Here is a 20,791-nt window from a genome sequence, read left to right on the forward strand (position 1 = left end):
AATCCAAAGTAAAATTTAGAGGAGAAATATCTGAACCATTTACGATTAAAACAGGGTTGAGACAGGGAGATTGTTTATCATCATTGCTATTCAATTGTGCTCTTGAATATGTAATGAGAGAATGGTACAAGGAAAATCCTATGAATATTAAAATTGGAACTAAGAAAAATAAAATAAACCTAAATTGCTTGGGATTTGCTGATGACCTAGCATTACTAGCTAATAATATTCAGGAAGCCACGAAACAAATAACAAGCTTACAAAATATAGCACAAAAATTAGGACTCCAGATATCATTTGAAAAGATTGAAATAATGGTAACGGATCCACTTGTAATAGATCACATCACAGTGAATAATAGGGAAATTAAAATAGTGAAACAATTTAAATACCTGGGTGAAATTATAACACATAGATTGGACGAGAAACCTGCATGGCGAGCAAGAACTAATAAAATGATAAAAGCTCAAAAACTAACATGGTCTACGTACAATAAAAAATGTCTATCAATTAAAACAAAATTAAAACATTACAAGACGGTGGTTCAACCAGAGGTTACATACGGAAGTGAAACTCTTTTTAAAGTCACCCAGAAAAACAGAATTGACAAAATTTTAAAAGTAGAGGGAAGAATTGCTAGAACATGCATAAATAAGAAATATCAAAAAGCTGGGCAATGGCGGATAGTTCCAAATGAAGTGGTATACAGAGAACTGGAGCCCATCACTGATACTATACGAAAGAAAAGGATCTCTTTTTGTGGTCACATTCTGAGGACACCAGAAACCAGATAATCAAGGAAAATTATTGAGAAACTCTGGAATTTGAAACAACAAGGAGGATGGCTTAAGAAAATAAGAGAGGATATGGAAGAACTGGAAATAACTCTGGATGATTTGCAGAACAAAACGCCAAATTTAAAGAAGTTGAGGGACACAGAAATAAGATTTAAACCAAAAATTGACAAACGACATACAATGAAAAGGGTATTTACAGATAAGGAACGACGAAAAGCATCGGAACGAATGAAGAGATACTGGGCCACTCGGAAGGGGAAAATACCAAAGAACAGGACCAGAAATGATTGACTGAAGTGGTCCAATGAGGCCGTAAAAGCAGCAGAAGAAGAAGAATAGCCAAGAAACTAGCAAATGTCTGAATGATGGATTTAATGAAAGCAGATGTAAGTAATAAACCTGTAAATATTAAAATTTTAAATTTAATTCATGTACATAATTTTACTGTTTATTGACTGAGGATCGCTAAAATTAATGAAACTCAAGTTTTTCTAATTACATTTTTGTAATGTGTTTATGTGACGTGTTCCACACCCAGGAGGATTCCCTCTTTTATGGGTCTATGGAATGAATAATTAATATAATCTAAATAAACCCTTCTTGAAGCATTCGTATTAAGAATGATTGTAAAGTTTCAGCATAATCAATTCTGTAAACACTTATCAGTTGCGATGAGGATCAGTACTTTATACGGGTTTTGTCATAATCAAAACAAACGAACACCGTCCGAACAGGCCATGAGGGTCCAACGGTTCTGTCCAGCCACCGTGTCATCCTCAGCTCTATAGGCATCACCGGGTGCTGATACAGAGGAGCGTGTGGTCAGCACACGCCTCTCCCCGCCAATTTCAGTTTTTGTGACCAGTGTTGCTACCTCTTAATCAAGCAGCTCCTCAATTAGCTCACAAGGGCTGAGTGCATCCCGTTGGTCAACAGCACTCGGCAGACCCGAACGGTCACCCATCAATGCGCTAGCCAAGCCCGACAGCGCTTAACTTCAATAATCTGACGGGAATCGGTGTTACCACTGCGGCAAGGCCGTTGGCAGTGACGTGCAGTAGGGAAGTGAGTTTTGGAGGAGTCACAGCAGCGGAAGCTACATACGTTTGCTGTAGTGCTGATCATGTTTGTAGGGCGGCGTTGGGTCGTGTTTGAATTTTGCGATCTAATTAAAGAAAAAGTGGAGAGATGCAGAATCGGCTGAAGACAAAATGGAGTTATGTGTAGGAACCTACGTTATCTTCATTAAGATATAAATTACACTGTGTGGTGGTCAATTCGTTATATGGCGTGGCGTCGTCGATGTGTGTGGCTGTGGTGGAGGACCATTTCAGAGAAGGAAATAACGTGCTGAGCCGTTTGTCAATGGAAACAACTGTATTCCTCGATGTAGGGAGTTTTGTTGTCTAGTAGAAATATAGAGTGGTGGAAGTTGAATCGGAGCGAAACGATGGGCTGAAGTTGGCAACATTATGTTAGGGTGGGGGTTCGGAGTTGTTTACAGAGGATGAAGAACATGAAATTTTGATGTGATCCGTCATGTTGTCGTTGTAGATAAGAATCGTTAGCATCAGCGAAGGTTAAGAACATTTCCAGTGGCTTCAAACCTGTGTCCGTAATGATATGTCTGAAAGAGGTTTCGCACAAGTACTTCAACAGTAGAAAATGTCACGAATAATCTATTAATGCAGAAAGAGAATTTTTCCAATGATGTACCAAAACATGAAACAGGTTTACAAAAAGAGCGATTTTAATTATCAGAAACCTAATAAGAAGGCACCGTGTGACACTATAAGGACCGTAATTTTCCATACAGAGAGCGTCATACTAATTTAATTTACCGCTATTCTGGCATTTGTAGTAGCGTGTAAGACATCATTAATTGCTTATTAACTCTCTATCGTTTATTGCTGTGTGAACATATCACCCCACCTAAAGAAAGACCTAATAGTATTGACACTATGAAGCGTAGATATTCTAGCCATCGTGATCCCTAGACACTTCATTATGGAAATACCGGTTTTCAGGTAGAAAGTAATCCCTGTTAATTAGCTGATTTGCCTTTCAGTTTAAATGGGTGTCGGATTTGCAACAGCGTTTCCGTTTGAAACGTCCTCTTCTCCGCTGATCGCAGAGGGATACCTGGCTCAGGAAACTTTTGGCAGGCAATTATTAGCAGCGTCCAGCGATATCAGATAAAACTTGCTGTCTTGTGGATCCTATGACGGCTGAGGAAGGAGGCATCATGGAAGACCGTGGCAGCAATAATTAGTCCCACCTCTGTGAGTTACAGGGATTTGCTTCAAGTGTAGCCACTTTTGTTGTTTTCTTTTCGTTTTTTTAAAGCGCACTTGTGACTGACCTTTTTGACATGTTATCTGAACACCGCTTTGACGCCATCTGGTGGTTAAAAGGTAGCAGAAGTTCAGCTGCGAACTATGCACTCCATGGGAGTAGTTAAGCCGTTAAAGCTATCATGCTACGTTGTTATCTCGGGGGTCGCTATAACTATCTTTTACAGTGAAACGACTAATTGTCTCATGGAGCAACTGACGATGGCAACGAGTAATCATACCATTCTTCTCACGTGCCGACTCTTCCTTGATCGACCTCTGTCTCTCCCACTCTCGGTCTCTCTCTCTCTCTCTTTCTCTCCCTCCTGTCTCTCTAGATCAAAACGATGACCGCATATATGCTTTTATTTGTCTGTCCTTTAATTTGTGGCTGATCACTACGTTTTAGAATCATGATCTTTATAGGATTTTTGTTGTTGTTTATCAGGGTCACGAATCAAATTCTGTCGGAACGTGTAAATTCAGAAGTTAGGTGTTGCGATTGTATATGAATCTGGTAGTAATAGTCATCACATAAAAAAATTGTAAACAAATGATCCAGTAACACACAAAGTAGTCTCTCACATATATACCACCGGAACAAGAATTCCCCCGACAAACTTTAAGAAGATGTTCACTGATGTCTTCTGAGTATTTTAGTGCTGCCAAAGCAGATTTACTAAACAGAGTCTTCCGCAATTACTTCACCAAAGACGACGAAATAAATATTCCAGAATTCGAATCTACTTCGTCCTGGAACATATATTGTGTTCCAAAATTATGAATTACCGTTGGCCGTGGTGGCCGAGCCGTTCTAGGCGCTTCAGTTTGGAACCGCGCGACCGCTACGGCCGCAGGTTCGAATCCTGTCTCGCGCATGGATGTGTGTGATGTCCTTAGGTTAGTTAGGTTTAAGTAGTTCTAAGTTCTAGGGGACTGATGACCTCAGATGTTAAATCCCATAGAGCTCAGAGCCATTTGAACCATTTTTAAGAATTACTTCGAAGAGTACGATCTATTGGCACACAGTCAACACGGCTTTACAGAACATCGTTCTTGTGAAACACAACTAGCTCTTGTCTTGCACGAGGTGTTGAGTGCCACTGACAAGGGATTTCAAACTGATCCTGTGATTCTAGATTTCCAGAAGGCTTTAGACACTGTACCATACAACCGGCGTGTAGTGAAATGGCATGCTTATGGAACATTGTCTCAGTTATGTGACTGTATTCGGGATTTCAGGTCAGAGAGATCACGTTTGTAGTACTTATAGGCCATCAGCTGTTCGTTATCTATATAAACCATTTAGGAGGCAATCTGAGTAGCCGTCTTAGGGTGTCTGCAACTGATACTGTCATTTATCGTCTAGTAAAGTCATCAGAAGATCAAAGGAAATTGCAAAACGATTTATAAAAGTTATCTGTATGGTGCAAAAACCGGCAATTGACCCTAAATAATGAAAACTTTGAGGTCACGTACCTGAGTGCAAAAAGAAATCCGTTATACTTCGATTACACGATAAATCAGTCAAATCTAAAGGCCGAAAATTCAACTAAATACATGGTAATTACAATTACGAACAACGTAAATTGGAAAGAACGCACAGAAAATGTTGTGGGGAAGGCTAAACCAAGACTGCGTTTTATTGGAGGGACACTTAGAAAATGCAACAGACCTACTAAGGAGACACTACGCTTGTCCGTCCTCTCTGAAGTACTGCTGTGCTGTCTGGCTTCCTTGCCAAGTAGGAGTGACCGAGTACATCGAGAAAGTTCAAAGAAGAGCAGCAAGTTTTGCATCACCACGAAATAGGGGAGAGCGTGTCACTGAAATGTTACAGGGTGGACATCATTGAAAAAAAGGCAGTTTTCGTCGCGGAGGAAATTTCTCACGAAATTTCGATCACCAACTTTCTCCTCCGACTGCGAAAATATTTTTTTGACGCCGACGTACATAGGGAGAAACGATCAGCACAATAAAAGGAGGGTAATCAGAGTTCGCACGGAAAGATAAAGGTGTTCGTTTTTTACGCGCGCCGTACGAGATTGAAACAGTAGAGTGTTACCGTGAAGGTGGTTCACTGAATCATCTGCCAGGCACTTAAATGTGATTAGCAGAGGATACTATAAATGTATATGTAGAGGGACCGACTGTCTCCAGCGGCTCGTTACATTGTCATTGCACTTCATTTGGTTTCTTGTTCCAAAAAACTTTCTTTTTATATTGCACTGATCACAGTGCCCGTCAGGACAAATGTAGACGCTATGCACGCTGCGTCTTATTTCCATTCAACGACGGAACCTCCTGCTGACAACAGTAACTCCCTCCTGGCCCCGTTGCACTAAGTTTGCATTCAGCAGTGCTCGGTTGTCTAGCGTTTTGTTTTCTAGCCGTTTTGGTTGTGAGTCAAGAGTGACACACAGCAGTGCTATAGATAGGTTTACTGAGAAAGAGTTGGCTTCACAGAATGCAATGGGACGGCGACACAATGATTCTATGCGAAGATGTTAACGAGCCGACACCAACCACGTAACAATACTTTTGCATCTGTACACAGGCAACTGCGAGAGACTGGAGGGTAACGTGTTAGAATGAAGGGTGCGTACTCCGTGTGAGCTTCGCGTGTTGCAGGAGTTAAGAACACAACATAGTAAAATGTTTTGAAAGTCTCAAGTGATCAAAAATTTCAGCCATGTCGTCTATATAAAGTGCAGTCATTGCAGCCAGTGGACTTCTCATTTCGAGTTCTTGCAAATGGTTTCCTACAGCAACATACAGAGAAACTCAAGTTTGCAGCTTTCGTGTTGTTTGCAGACGAGGCGCTGTTTGCGAGAGATGGTATGTTCGGCAGTAGTAATGGCCATGTATAGGATAACTAAAATCCATACACACTGTAGCTGAAGTCACGAACGTTGGCGGTCGAGTTTAGGCTGCTTCTGCACACCTACGTCACGCGTTCTCCAAGAATGAGCGTTCATAAGTGTTCTTAGCGCTATGTTGTCTGCAATGCGAGCGTTAAAACGCGATCGTGGCGATTTACGTAGCGAATTTTTACTCCATTTGCTGTGAGCTGTCATGGCTGATGGTACTGGGTAGCGACGAATTCTACGCAGTCAAGCGAGAGACAATACTTGCGGGGTACGTACTTCATAACGCGCAAAGCATGTGTTTGCGCGTACCGCAACTGAGGCTTGGAACCGACACCAATGCAGTCCCCGTCCTTGTCTCAACCTGTGCGAACCGCCATTGTTCGTGAAACGGACTATAGTGTGTCGACCCTATCAACAGAATTTTGCTGTGGATAGGACCTTACATATTTTCTGATACTCTGAACGGAATCGTGCACAAAAAGTTCCTTCAACTTGTCCTCCCACGGCTCCTAAACGAAATGTCATTGAGAATTCATCAGATTACGTTGTTCAAACATGACACGGCGCCGGCACACTTTGCTCGATGTAAGGTGGGTGGCGATGATCATGCTCCTAGCGGCTCCGTCACCAGACTTGACATCAATGGACTTCTTCTTCCAGAAACATGTGAAGAGCCTGCTTTACGAGACTGATCGATTCTCGCACGGACCTGGGCGCTAGGATTGCCGCAGTTGCGGAAGTGATACACCAAACTCATGGAATTCCTGAGCTTCTGAGCCAGTTGATGATGCGTTGTAAGTAGGCTGATTAGGTTTTTCTATTGGTATGAAAAGATTTTTGTGAGGTAAGTGATTTGTGAAACGTATAGGTTAATGTTAGTCAGGGCCATTCTTTTGTAAGGATTATTGAAAGTCAGTTTGCGCTGCGCTTAAAAATATTGTGTGTCAGTTTAAGCGCAGTCATGTATAATTTCTCTAAGGGGACGTTTCATATGTCGACCCTTAGCCGAGGATACCTCACTGGAATCTTGTGATTTTTTCTGGTAGTTTGTGTAATTAGTGTAGCTTCTGTTTATTGCTAGCGCGTAATTTTAGAGAGAATCTCCTTTGTAGTTGCAGTCTTTCATTGTTGTACAGTAAAACAGTTGTGGCATCCATGTAAATTTGCACCAAGTATTTCGCAGCTGCGCTTGCAATTAACTAGATATTATTTTCAGTGCTATGTTAATGTGTTCTCTTATTTTTGCTCTTCAACTTGTGCTTTTCTGTGTTATCGTGTGAAATATTGTGACAATAATGGTGTGTGAAAAGCGTAACACTAGGCTCCAAAGTAAACTGAGAAATAATAGTGACGACGAGCGTAGCTTATCATCACCTCTGTGGAATGAATTAACAGACATTCAAAGTAGTAATTTGGTAATAGTGTATAGGGAAATCGAGCGGGCTGCAAATAATGGTGTAGACAATGAAACAAGCAGTGAACAGGGAAGCATTATCGATCGATCGGTCGGCAACAGCTCGCCTCAGGAATCCGAAATGACAAAACACAATATTACAAATACTGTAGACGCAGGTTTTGGGTCCTCACCGGTTTCTCAAATGAGTCAAGACACATTTTCTGCTTGACGAAATGTGAATGTTGCCGGTGAAAATGCACTGCCAAAAAGCATAGAGAAACAGATTCCAGACACTAATACATCATTATTGCAATTAATGCAACAAATGGAACAAAATCAGAGACAAACACAGCAAAAGCTTGAAAAGTTAGACTCAATGGAACAAAATCTTCGGAAGTTAGAAACCACGCTTGAACAAACACGTGAAGATTTAACTGCTGAGTTACATAACATTGAATCGAAATGTCAAATTTGTGAGCATTTTCAACCTATTTTTTCGCAGCACGAAAATGCATTACAGAATCACGAAGCAGCCATAAAAGAACTGCAAACTATTGTTCATGAAAACCATGTGACCTTGCAAGCTAAAATTGACTCAGTTGCATCTATCGATTCGGTTACTCAACTTGCAAAAACCCAGGAAAACTTAAAGGACACAGTAGATACTCTGAAAATTGGTTCAGAAAGACACATGGAGGAAATTAGTTCATTATCAGAGAAAGCAGTTAAACTTTCGGATCAGCTAAATAATTTATCTACGAAGGTAGATGATAATCTGAATGACACAAAACCGGTAGTCTTTAAAGACACAGAAGAGTGCGAACAAATTAGGAAATTCAAACAAAGTCAGAATCAAATTAATACGCAACACCAAAGAGAAATCCGGGAAGTACAAGATCAGCTGACACAGGTAATACAAGAATTACGTATTTTAGAGGACACTCGCGCTCCAATACGGGAAGAGGACATAGAAATACGGAACAGCCACAAAATCATAACACGGGGTACTTCGGAAATTATGAAAGAAATTGGCAAGGTACACCGAATTTTGAGATGGAACCGCCGAAACGAAGTAACAATGACCAATATGCGACTCGCCGACATGATGATTTTGACTATAAGCTGTTTATAACTACACGTAAATTCAAAACATTTAAGAATTCCGGCAACGACATTCATCCACAAGCGTGGCTTCATCAATTCTCTCATTGTTTTCCTCCCAACTGGTCATTAGAGCACAGATTAGAATTTATGTGTGGCTATTTAGAGAATGAACCAGCTGTAAGAATGCGATCGGTCATTCACTATTGTCACAGTGAAGGAGAATTTTATCATGCCTTCCTCTCAGCATAATGGTCTCAAGCTACACAAGACCGAGTAAAACATAGTATCATAATGATGAAACATTTCGAACAATCTGAGTTTTCCAGTCTTGTGAAATATTTTGAAGACATGTTGCACAAGAATCAGTACCTGTCAAACCCATACACCCCCTCAAAACTCATCCGCATTTGCTTAATCAAATTGCCTGAACATTTACGACATATTATTTTGGCAGGACGTTGCAAAGACGACATTGAAGCTTTTCAGGGAGTGTTAAAAGAATTGGAAATTGAAACTGACAATCGCCGAACGCGAAATCATTAGCACAACAATTACAGGTCACATCTGTCACAATTCCGTGATGACAGAAATAATAACTGGACACGACAAGGCTATTCTTACAACGCAAATCATGAACAAAACAGACACCACCCATATGACAACCACTGGCAGAGTAATAGTTACAGAGGAAGATCGCATTTCCGTAGTTATGAATATGACAGAGACAATCATAGAAACAGACAATATGGCAACCAGAACTATTATTATCACGGGAGACAGAATAACTTCAGACGCAACGGTCCACCGTGCAGTGATAATTCAGGGAGAAATTCTCCACCACTTAACCAACAAGAAAGAAACTACAGGAGCTACCGACATGACGACAGACGATATAATCATAACGACAGACCTGAATTGCATCAGAACTGGTGGGATTCAAACAGGGCAGGGCCCTCTTGGCAAGGTGAATTTGTAGAAGTTAGGTCTCCTAATCTCAATAACGATGCACACCAACAAAGAGATAGCCAGACAATGACTCGCACCACAGGCAGCCATGTGCGCGGGCTGGCTCGGAGAAAAATAGCATAGACGCTAACCCTGAGAAAAATTTGAGCATTCTTTACCGATGTACAATATCCCACATGATAATTTCGTTGAAGCTGGAGCTCTGCATACTAGGAAGAGTAAAGGATCGCACCACATTTCACATGTAAAACCGTTTATTGAAAGATAATCTGCAATGTTTGAAGTTAAATATCCAGTCAAGAACCAAGGTAACTTTTTTAAACGGAAATTACGAATGCATTGTTATAGTGAACAGACTACACAGTGTTGTTATTTGTACAGTCTTGCTTGTTAGTTGCACGATCACATAACGACTATAAGGCTCACATACTTAGAACATATACCGGCACTGCTAATCAGATTTTCATGCTACATTTTGGTTTACTTGAAAAGACATTCTTTACTTGAAGTACTTTCTGTGGGATTAAAGATGACTTTGCATTTGATTTCTTTGATAGCTACACGATTATATCACGACGATACTAATATGTGACACAATTTACATTGTTGCTTTTGCGGTGTATCTGTTTTATATCTGCACAGTTTTTCTGTATTGTTCTGGAAAATAAAACATGTTTTAGTAGTAACTTTTGTGGTATAGCTACAATGAGACACCCTTTCCCATAGCGCAACAATATGATACATTATAGTACTTTCTTGATCATAGTAAGGTATGTAATAACTACGATATCGATACGCAAACCATTTCACTTTCGTTTATGATGAGGTAAGTACATTGACTTCAGCAGAACTTTGCTTACAGAGGACGATAGCTTCGACAGTTCTACAGAATTATCTTACAGCAAGACGCACATTTAGCGCTACTCGACAAGCATTTGAGTGATTAATTTTGTACTTAGAACATTTATTTTTAAAGATTTTTAAATTACAAAGTAAGTTTTCCGTGATACATTTCATTCCATTGCTGTAATCTGTAACACCTGAGGGTATAATTACATTAATCCTCGGGGGGGTACACGCCTACTTTGTGTACCATGTGTGTGGCAAGCACAAGGAGCCATAGCTAATATGGTGTTTGCTTATACAACTTTACACATCGGTACCACATTTCTCCAACACAGAATTACACAGCTACCTGATTATTTAACAGAGAAACAAACTTTTTTTTTACTACATCAGTGACACATGTTTACACAATTATACAGTTGGATAACTTCACACTTATGAAACTGTATTTTGTATGTACCTGGTGAACTCTTCATATTTTTTCAGAACCATTGTGATACTATGAGAGCTTTGAGTGATGTATTTGGTATGAGATCACGATTTTTAAAGTACGTTTGAGGTAGATGACACCATTGAAATTAACAGAGAATTTTTTTGGGTTTTGAAATTATTGCAGAAAGCTACGACGTTTTTGAGATTTGGCTGAGTTTTTACGATGATATTATTATGATGACAATGTGTATTATGCTGTTGAGGTTTGTTTATGATCAATAAGGTGATGCTATATGAGGAATTTGATTATGCTATGTATTTATTATGATGAAATATTGAAGAATTGTCGACGAATTAGAATATGTGTAATAAAGTAAGGAATAATGAGTAGTGGCTAGGAACTCTGATTTGTGAAAACAAGGATGTTGGAAACCAGGAATCGTACTTTAAGAGTTATGAAATGTATGTAAATGCATGAATGTATCACAATGCCGACGAAAATATTTTGGACACTGTTATATTTATAGGATTTTGTTTCTACACATTTGTAACGCAAATTCTCACCTGTGAAATTGTAGTGCAAACTGGTGTCGTAAATATTTCGGTGAGAAAGTTAAGTGACCACTTTCATGTAATGCGTTGTGGGCACCCAGCTGCATGACAGTCGCCTGGAAAAAAAGCCATTAGTGTGTGCCTTTCAGAGGCACAGGTGGAGGAAAAAAAGAGGCCATGAACCTCGCTATTGACATTCCATTGTAGAAAGCATCGCAAATATGACACGCTATTACTTGGAAACATATGATTATACTGTAGCGCAAGTACTTTGTGCTACTTACTGAAATGCTTATGAATTGATGGGAAATATTCGTACATCTGCATACCTGATTATGACAAGTGTCTTTCTACGAGAATTGAGAGAATTTCTACTAACTTATGAAATGCCTCATGACCACTGAATGATATTTTTATGCTTTACTTTGTACATAGTTGCTTATTTTATTTGATATCTGCTTTCCAGGTGTGTTGCAGCATTGGTTTTATAAAGTAAAATTAAATGCATTTGCTAATGTGAACACTTTCTGTCAACAGATCTATTAAATAATTATTTTATGATCCACATTCTTCGAAAAAGGAGCTCTAGGAATGGAAAGAACAATAAGAAGGGGCTAATAACAGCAACTGCATATATAATTTTCTTTTCAAGTACTTGGTAATTTTTTGTAGAATTAGTTTTTGTGGTGCACCACTTTAATTACATAGACATTAAAATGTGATTATACATTTCCCCTATCTGCATTGTTGTCTTTAGTGTACTATTTTTCTGCTTGTGGGTTTGTCATGTTTAGATGTAAGTTATTACATTTACTGCTGCTTGCTTTGCCAATTTCCATTTTTTGTCATTGCTGTTTGTGTTAATTGTTTTGTGCTGCTGCATTGCCTCGTTCCTTAGTTTAGCATCTGAGCTCAGTAGATTTAAGTTAGCTTAAGAGTGGGTAGACTATGTAAGAAACTAACTATGGAGGATAAGGAAAGAATGTGTTGAGAAGTTATACGAAAAAAGTTTGTAAAAAGAAAAGGTACTGTACAATGAAGAATAATTATTCAGAAAGAGGATATGAATAGAATACAGAAAGTTGGTATAGATAGGACTTTTTGGGAATAATGATGAATGAATGGAGATCTCCAAGAAGTAAAGAAAGTTTTGTTTGCAAAATACTGCAGTAAAACAAACCCTGCCCTTTCCTTTTGTATTATTCCGCTATGTGTTTGTGTACCCTTGTGTATTTGTGTTCTTCCTGTCTTTATATGTTTATCTGATAAGTTATGTTGTAGAATTTTTCTAATAATATGTTATTTACTTTGTAAAGATGTTTAGACATTATTTATTCTGTATTGTTGCTCATGTGTGAAGTTGATGTTTCAAAAGATATTCTGATCTTTTATGTATTTATTTATGTCATAATTCCTGTAACACTGATGTATATGTTTATTTCTATTCTTTTGTAAAGCCCCTATTACTACAAATGTTATCTGTATTGTAATGTTCTTTAATGATGTACTTTGTACCTTTGATATTGTATTCTTCTGTTATAAAATTGTAATTGACACCAGTTCATCAAATTAAGTAACTTGTAAGTTACATTTCACTGCGCATGTTACTGTTGGTCATAGTATATGGACAATATGTGAGAAGTAGGGGCTGATAGTCTTTGCACGTGTGTTAATAATTCAGCAAGGGGTTGGATAACAGCATTGCTGATTCTAAGGACATTTCAAAAAAAAAATTTTGTGAGTGCACAAGTGGTGGTTCATGGACTTGCTATATTGTCCACAAGACTCTTCTATGGTGATTGAGCACTTGCACAATCGCGACGGATGGCTGCTAGTCACCTCTACAAGGACTACAGTGGGTCTACACCTTTGATGACTCACCAATACCATTATTTCTAGAAGGACTGCATTGGGTCTGCACCTTTAATGACCCACCAATACCATTATTTCTACAAGGACTGCAGTGGGTCTGCATCTTTGAAGGCCTGCCAGTACCATTATTTCTACAAGGACTACAGAGGGTCTGCACCTCTGGTGGCCCACCAATACCGCAATCTCTACCAGGACTACAGTGGGTCTGCTCTGTGATGACCTACCTACCAATATTCTTCAGAACTTCGACTGACTCTGCTGTGGGTTTGCTCTGTTGTGGCCCATTACCTGTCTGCATGTCAAGAGTCAGCACTGTCTTTCCGTTGGAAGGACAACACTACTTCTTTGCATCGAAATCCACTACTTCCGTGTGCATTCTCTTTTACTGCTCAGACTTTGAGAAAAAAAAATTGCAATTTTACTGTGATGAATGATCAGGACTGTCTTTATGGGCTGTGAGAAAATTTCAGCTTCTGACTAACATTGTATCAATAAGTGTGTGCATTTGATATCTTTGTTATTGTAATTATTGTAATTATTGGCCACTGCCCAAAACAATTTGTAAAATTTTTTGTGGGGAGCATGGGGGCTATGTGAGTAGGCTGTTTAGGTTTTTCTATTGGTAACGCCACGTAGTGCTCTGTATGAAAATCACTGGCTGTGGTGTGTGCAGTCTGTGGCTGGTTTGCATTGTTGTTTGCTGTTGTAGTGTTTGGCAGCTGGATGTTAACAGCGCATAGCGTTGCGCAGTTGGAGGTGAGCCGCCAGCAGTGGTGGATGTGGGGAAGGGAGATGGCGGATTTTTGAGAGTGGATGATCTGGACGTGTGTCCATCAGAGACAGTACATTTGTAAGACAGGATGTCATGAACTGCTAAATATATTATGACTTTTGAACACTATGAAGGTAAATACATTGTTTTTTCTCTATCAAAATCTTTCATTGCTAACTATACCTATCAGTAGTTAGTGCCTTCAGTAGTTTGAATCTTTTATTTAGCTGGCAGTAGCGGCGCTCACTGTATTGCAGTAGTTTGAGTAACGAAGATTTTTGTGAGGTAAGTGATTTGTGAAACGTATAGGTTAATGTTAGTCAGGGCCATTCTTTTGCAAGGATTGGTAAAAGTCAGATTGCGTTGCGCTAAAAAATTTGTGTGTCAGTTTAAGCACAATCATGTATAATTTTTCTAAGGGAACGTTTCAGCGTCGCTATAAACACATCTACATAGATGCTCCCAAGGCCACCGTACAGTGGGTGGAGGACTGTGCCCTGTACCACTACTATTCATTTCCCTTTCTTTCCACTCGCAAACACAGCGAGGGAGAAACGAGTGTCTATATGCCTTCGTATATACCTAATGTCTCGCATCTTTTCTTCTAGATTCTCACGCGCAATGTATTTTGGCAGCAGTAGAATCACTCAGCGCTCGGCTTCAAATTCCGGTTCTCTAAATTTTCAAAATAGTGTTTCTCGGAAATGACGCCGCCTTCCTTCCAGGGATTCCCATTTGACTTCGCGGAGCATCACCGCAATACTTACGTGTTGTTCGAACCTAGCGGCAAGAAATCTAACAGCCCACCTCTGAATTGCTGCGATGCCTTTCTTCGATACGACCTGGTACGAACCCCAGACGCTCGAGCAGTACTCAAGACTAGGTCCCACCAGCTACCTGTATACGGTCACCTTTACAGGTGAACCACACTTTCCTAAAATTCTCCCAATAAACCGAAGTGCCGGCCGAAGTGGCCGTGCGGTTAAAGGCGCTGCAGTCTGGAACCGCAAGACCGCTACGGTCGCAGGTTCGAATCCTGCCTCGGGCATGGATGTTTGTGATGTCCTTAGGTTAGTTAGGTTTAACTAGTTCTAAGTTTTAGGGGACTAATGACCTCAGCAGTTGAGTCCCATTGTACTCAGAGCCATTTGAACCAAACCGAAGTGGACCGTTCGCCTTCCCTATCATGGTTTTCTCGTGCTCGTTCCATCTCATATCGTTTTGCAACGTTCCGCCGAGATATTTAATCGACGCGATTGTGTCAAGTAGGACACTAGTAATGCTGTATCCGAACATTACAGGTTTGTTCTTCCTACTCATCCGCATAAACTTACGTTTTTCCACATTTAGGGTTAGCTGCAATTCAGCACACCAACTAGAAATTTTGTATAATTCGCCCTGTATCTTCCTACACTTGCCGTACACCACAGAATCATCAGCAAACAACTGCAGATTGCTGCCCACCCTGCACGCCAAGTGATTTATGTTTGTAGAGAATAATAGCGGTCCTACCACACTTCTCTGGGGCACTGCTGAAGATACCCGTATCACTGATGAACACTCGCCGTCGAGGACAACATACTGGGTTCTATTACTTACTAAGACTTCCAATCACTCACACATATCCGTGATCTTATTCTCTATGCTCGTACCTTCGTTAACAGCCTGCAATGGGGCACTGTGTCAAACGCCTTCTGGAAATCTAGAAATATGACATCTGCCTGTTGCCCTTCATCCATAGTTCGCATTATATCATGTGAGAAAACGGCGAGCTGATTTTCGCACGAACAGTACTTTGTAAGATCATGCTCATTCGTGGAAATAAGCTTCTGAGTCTGAAGAAAGTTTACTATATTAGAACAGAGGATATGTTCAAGGATTCTCTGGAAACCGAAGTTAAGGATATTAGTCTGTAATTTTGGGGTCCGTTCTTTCATGTTTCTTATGTACTTGAATCACTTGCGGTTTTCTCCAGTCGCTTGGGACTTTGAACGTGGCTAGAGAATCGCGATAAATGCAAGCTAGGTAAGAGGCCAGTGTCGTAGAGTACACTTTTGTGAAACGGAACTGGAATTCCATCCGAACCTGGTGAACTATTTGCTTTGAAATCTTTCAGTTGTTATCTAAACCACGGATGCTTATTACCAAGTCATCCACATGGGTGTCTGTCCGATGGTCAAATGCCGGTAGCTTTCTACGATTCTCCTGTGTGTTCGATCTTTCGTGATGATGGCACTTCCATAATCATGGTGCTCGGCAGTTTGAACGACGCATGTAAGGGAACAGTTCTGCATTTGTTACGTGCTGCAGTGTACACCAACAGAGCAGCAGATTTCACACACTTACAAGGGGACCACAACTACTTGCCATAGCCAGTTTAGACCAAATTTATGGTAAAATGCAGGGCTTGGGCAGAAATGGAAGTGACATATGAGGGGGTTCCAGATGACCAAGCGTTTCGAATAAATTATAATTTTTGGCGCGGATTGGGTGATGCGTGAGCCGTTTATTTTAGTATACATTCCAGGCAGTAGTTGGAGCAGCGGAAATGTAGAGAACGTTAATCACAGGATAGTATGGTTGAGTCCCTATGTGATAACTTCTTTGTATTTTCAATTTTTACGATACTTTTACTGCAAATAAACCAAATAATGTTCAGTATATTGTGTTTATTATTATTTTCAAAAGCCAAGGAAATTTTGGGATTGCAAATAAATTTTCAAAAGAGATTCGTACTTACAGCATCTATGAAGAATCTACAAATAGCTTTTCGAAAAGTAATTCTAAATAAAAGTTACAAGACTTTGAAACTTCCTGGCAGATTAAAACTGTGTGCCCGACCGAGACTCGAACTCGGGACCTTTGCCTTTCAGGGGCAAGTGCTCTACCAACTGAGCTACCGAAGCACAACTCACGCACGGTACTCACAGCTTTACTTCTGCCAGTACCTCGTCTCCTACCTTCCAAACTTTACAAAAGCTCTCCTGCGAACCTAGCAGAACTAGCACTCCTGAAAGAAAGGAAATTTAATCTGCCAGGAAGTTTCATATCAGCGCACACTCCGCTGCAGAGTGAAATCTCATTCTGGTTACAAGACTTTGTCTCTTGTTAGTTTCATTACTGCCTTTAAACAGCAGAAGGCAGCTAACGCACCCCTACTACATCTGTTTTCATCGTGAGTTAAAGAATTTGATTAGAAATGGTCAAAACAGTGCACCGAGCACTATTTCGGTTTACTTACAGTTTGAGTGACTTCAAAATGGAAATCAAAAACAATAAATGGTTTCAGCATGGGGACTTGACCACTTGACCTAAACGGCAGAGTGTATAATACGCTAACTCTAAGTGCTCACGCTTCGCCAGACCAACGCCAAAAATATTATTTTATCTAAACGCTTGGTTATCTGAAACTTCCACTTCCGATACTCATTTCTTGCCAAGCCCTGCATTTACCACAAATGTGGACGAAACTGGTGATGAGGAGTAGATACAGAGCCCCCTGCCGGGCCGGGGGTTAGAATTAAAAAAAAAACACTCCGTCTTCAGGCCACAAGTGGCCCATCCAGACCATGCGTCTGCCGTGTCATCCTCAGATGAGGAGGCGGATTGGAACGGCGTGTGGTCAGCACACCACTCTCCCAGTCGTTCTGATGGATTTCTTTGACTGGAGCCTTTACTATTCGGTCGAGTAGCTTCTCAATTGGTATCACGAGGCTGAGTGCACCCCAAAAAATGGCAACAGCGCATGTCGGCCTGGATGGTCACCCATCCAACTGCCCGCCACTGCTTAACTTCGGTGAGCTCACGTGAACCAGTGTATCCACTGCGGCAAGGCTGTTGCTCGGGGGATAGAATATGCCCAAGGTACTCATGCCTGTCGTAAGAGGCAACTAAAAGGAATCTCACACGTTTTGGCCTTCATGTGATGGTCCCCTGTCGGGTTTTATTTCCATTATTCTAAATTTTCCCGAAGAGCGAGTCAAATGGAGAATGGCGCCTTATATGGAGCATTGTGTCAAAAAACGGTTCATATGGCTCTGAGCACTATGGGACTTAACATCTATGGTCATCAGTCCCCTAGAACTTAGAACTACTTAAACCTAACTAACCTAAGGACATCACACAACACCCAGTCATCATGAGGCAGAGAAAATCCCTGATCCCGCCGGGGATCGAAACCGAGAATCCGGGCGCGGGAAGCGAGAACGCTACCGCACGACCACGAGCTGCGGACAGCACCGTGTCCATCATGCGCTGAGACCTCTCGCATCCTTCGAGGACTCATTTTCCAGCTGTTGAGCTAGGCTGGCCAGAGAGGCCGAGCAGTTCTAGGCGCTTCAATCTGGAACCACGCGACCGCTACGGTCGCAGGTTCGAATCCTGCCTCTGGGCATGGATGTGTGTGGTGTCCTTAGGTTAGTTAGGTTTAAGTAGTTCTAAGTTCTGGGGGACTGATGACCTCAGATGTTGAGTCCCATAGTGCTCAGAGCCATTTTGTTGGGGTAGGTCACCATCCTGGGTACTTTTTCCTCCACCCATTGTGCAGTATCGTTTCCTGCACTGACAATGATAATGGACTTGTTTGTTTGTTTGCACCTGATACCCAGCATGGTTGCCAGTCCGTTGTGGTGGGGCCGCCATGTACCCAGTTGGTTTAACCTCCTGACAACATAGTGACCACTCTGTTGATACCTGCACTGTTAACTCCCCATGTATGCCAAGGAGTAGATGCCAGTCACCCTTGGGCAACGGGACTCCCGGCAATGGCCATCCTACCAAGTGAAATTTGCTGTGGCTGGGTGGCGCCCGTGAGGAGGACTTCTGGTCGCAGTGGGTGGCATCAGGGTGGATGACATGCAATGTCTTACTGGTGGCCGTACGCCAGCAGTCTCCAAGCAGTCGAGATATAACTACAATGCGAAGACGTATGACCCCAAAACGTTCCCTTTCCTGGCCACACCATGAGAGGAACGCAAGGCTATGGATAGCAGCTAATCTTACTCCCCCCCAGTACCTTGTACATACGAGAGGTGATGGGGCATCCTTCATGTCGACGAAGCCTCAGTTTTTTGTAGAGCATTTAGAGGACAAGTTTGGGGAGATGAGGTATTCTCCAAAATGCGATCGTGGTCAGTCTTGATAAAAACAGCATCCTCTGCCCAGTCATGGGCACTACTCGCCTGTGACAAGCTGGGGAATGTTTGTGTTTCCATCAAGCCCCATAAGAGCTTAAATATAGTCCAGAATTGCTTCGGTTTCTTGCACCACCTAGCTGAGCTACAGCAACTAGTAAGTTTTACACCTGTTTTTTGCATTTCCCTCCAGGAAATCTGGTTCCAGGCAATGTGGACTCCTGCCCTCTGCAGCTATGGCGAATATTACAAGAACCGTAGCAAACATAATAGAGTGTTAGGTGGAGTTTGCGTCCATGTCCTGAACTCGGTATGTAGTGAGCCTGTGCCCCTCCACACTCCTCTCGGAGCTGTGGTTGTCAGGATAAGGAAGATGCAAGAAATAACTGTCTGCAACGTATACCTTCCTCCAGATGGTGTGGTACCATTGAACGTCTTGTCTGTACTGATTCATCGACTCCCTGGGAGCTTTTAATGCCCTTAACCACTTGTGGGGTAGCACCATGCTTACTGGCCGAGGTAGAGAGGTCGAAAATTTACTGTCTCAGCTCGACCTCTACCTCCTAAATACTGGGGCTCCCATACATTTCAGTGTGGTTGATGGCACTTATTCGGCCACTGATTTATCGCTTTGCAGCCCAAGACTTCTCCCATCCGGAGAGTGCATAATGGCTTGTGTGGTAGTGAGCACTTCCTCATCTTCCTGTCACTACCCCGGCGTCATGCCCATGGTTGCCTACACAGATGGGTTCTAAACAAGGCAGAACGGGGAGCTTTTACCTCTGCTGTCACAGTTAAATCTCCCCCACATGGTACCATTAAGTTGTGGTTGAGCAGGTCACTAGAACAGTAGTTTCTGCTGCGGAAAACGCGAACTCTTGTTCCTTAAGGTGACCTGGAAAATGACAGTACCTTGGTGGTCGCCGGAAATTGCTGATGCCTTTAAAGTGCGTAGGTGGGCTCTACAGTGGTGTAAGCGGCACCCATCTCTGGAGAACCTAACAGCATTTAAATGGGTCCATGCCCGCATTCACCAGCTTATAAAAATATGGTAGCAGGAGTGTTGGGAGAGGTAAGTCTCGACGAATGGGTGACATACGTGACCCTACAATTCCTGGTCGAAGGTCAGACGCGTTTTTAGGTACCAGACCCCAACAGGTGTTCCTGGCGTTACCATCGATGGCATGTTATCTAACGATGCAAAAGTGATTGCCGAGCACATTGCTGAGCAATATGCTCGAGCGTCTGCGTCAGAGAATTATCCCACAGCCTTTCGCATTCCAAACGGCGATTGGAAGGAAAAGCCATTTCGTTCACTAAACGCCACAGTGATTGATTTTTATCCAAAATTTCTTGTCGCTCCGTACTTTCCGTGTTCAGGTTGGTGCCTCCCATAGTCTCCCTCATATCCAGTAGAATGGGGTCCCACAAGACTCTGTATTGATTGTATCTGCAGTTTTAGTGGCCATTAAGGGCCTTTCAGCAGGTGTAGGGCCGTCTGTCTCACGTTCTCTGCATGCAGTCGACTTCTACATTTCGTACTGCTGCTCCAGTTCTGGTATTGCTGAGTGGCGCCTACAGGGAGCCATCCACAAGGCTCAGTCATGGGCTCTAGCCCACGACTTCCAGTTTTCAGCCGCAAAGTCGTCTGTCATGCCCTTCTCTTGGCTTCTTATCGTTCATCCTGATTCAGCACTTTACCTTAATTATGATCCACTC

The 20,791-nt window shown here is 41.7% G+C and overlaps 1 non-coding gene across 1 annotated transcript; it reads right to left on the bottom strand.

The window, feature by feature from the left end:
* Nucleotides 1-16,772: 16,772 nt before the first annotated feature.
* Trnas-uga lies at nucleotides 16,773-16,847 on the bottom strand. Its single transcript has one exon. It is a non-coding gene; the product is annotated as a tRNA-Ser (tRNA).
* Between the last annotated feature and the right edge of the window lie 3,944 nt (nucleotides 16,848-20,791).

This window comes from Schistocerca americana, chromosome 5 (assembly GCF_021461395.2).
Source record: "Schistocerca americana isolate TAMUIC-IGC-003095 chromosome 5, iqSchAmer2.1, whole genome shotgun sequence".
NCBI classification, from domain to species: Eukaryota; Metazoa; Arthropoda; class Insecta; order Orthoptera; family Acrididae; genus Schistocerca; species Schistocerca americana.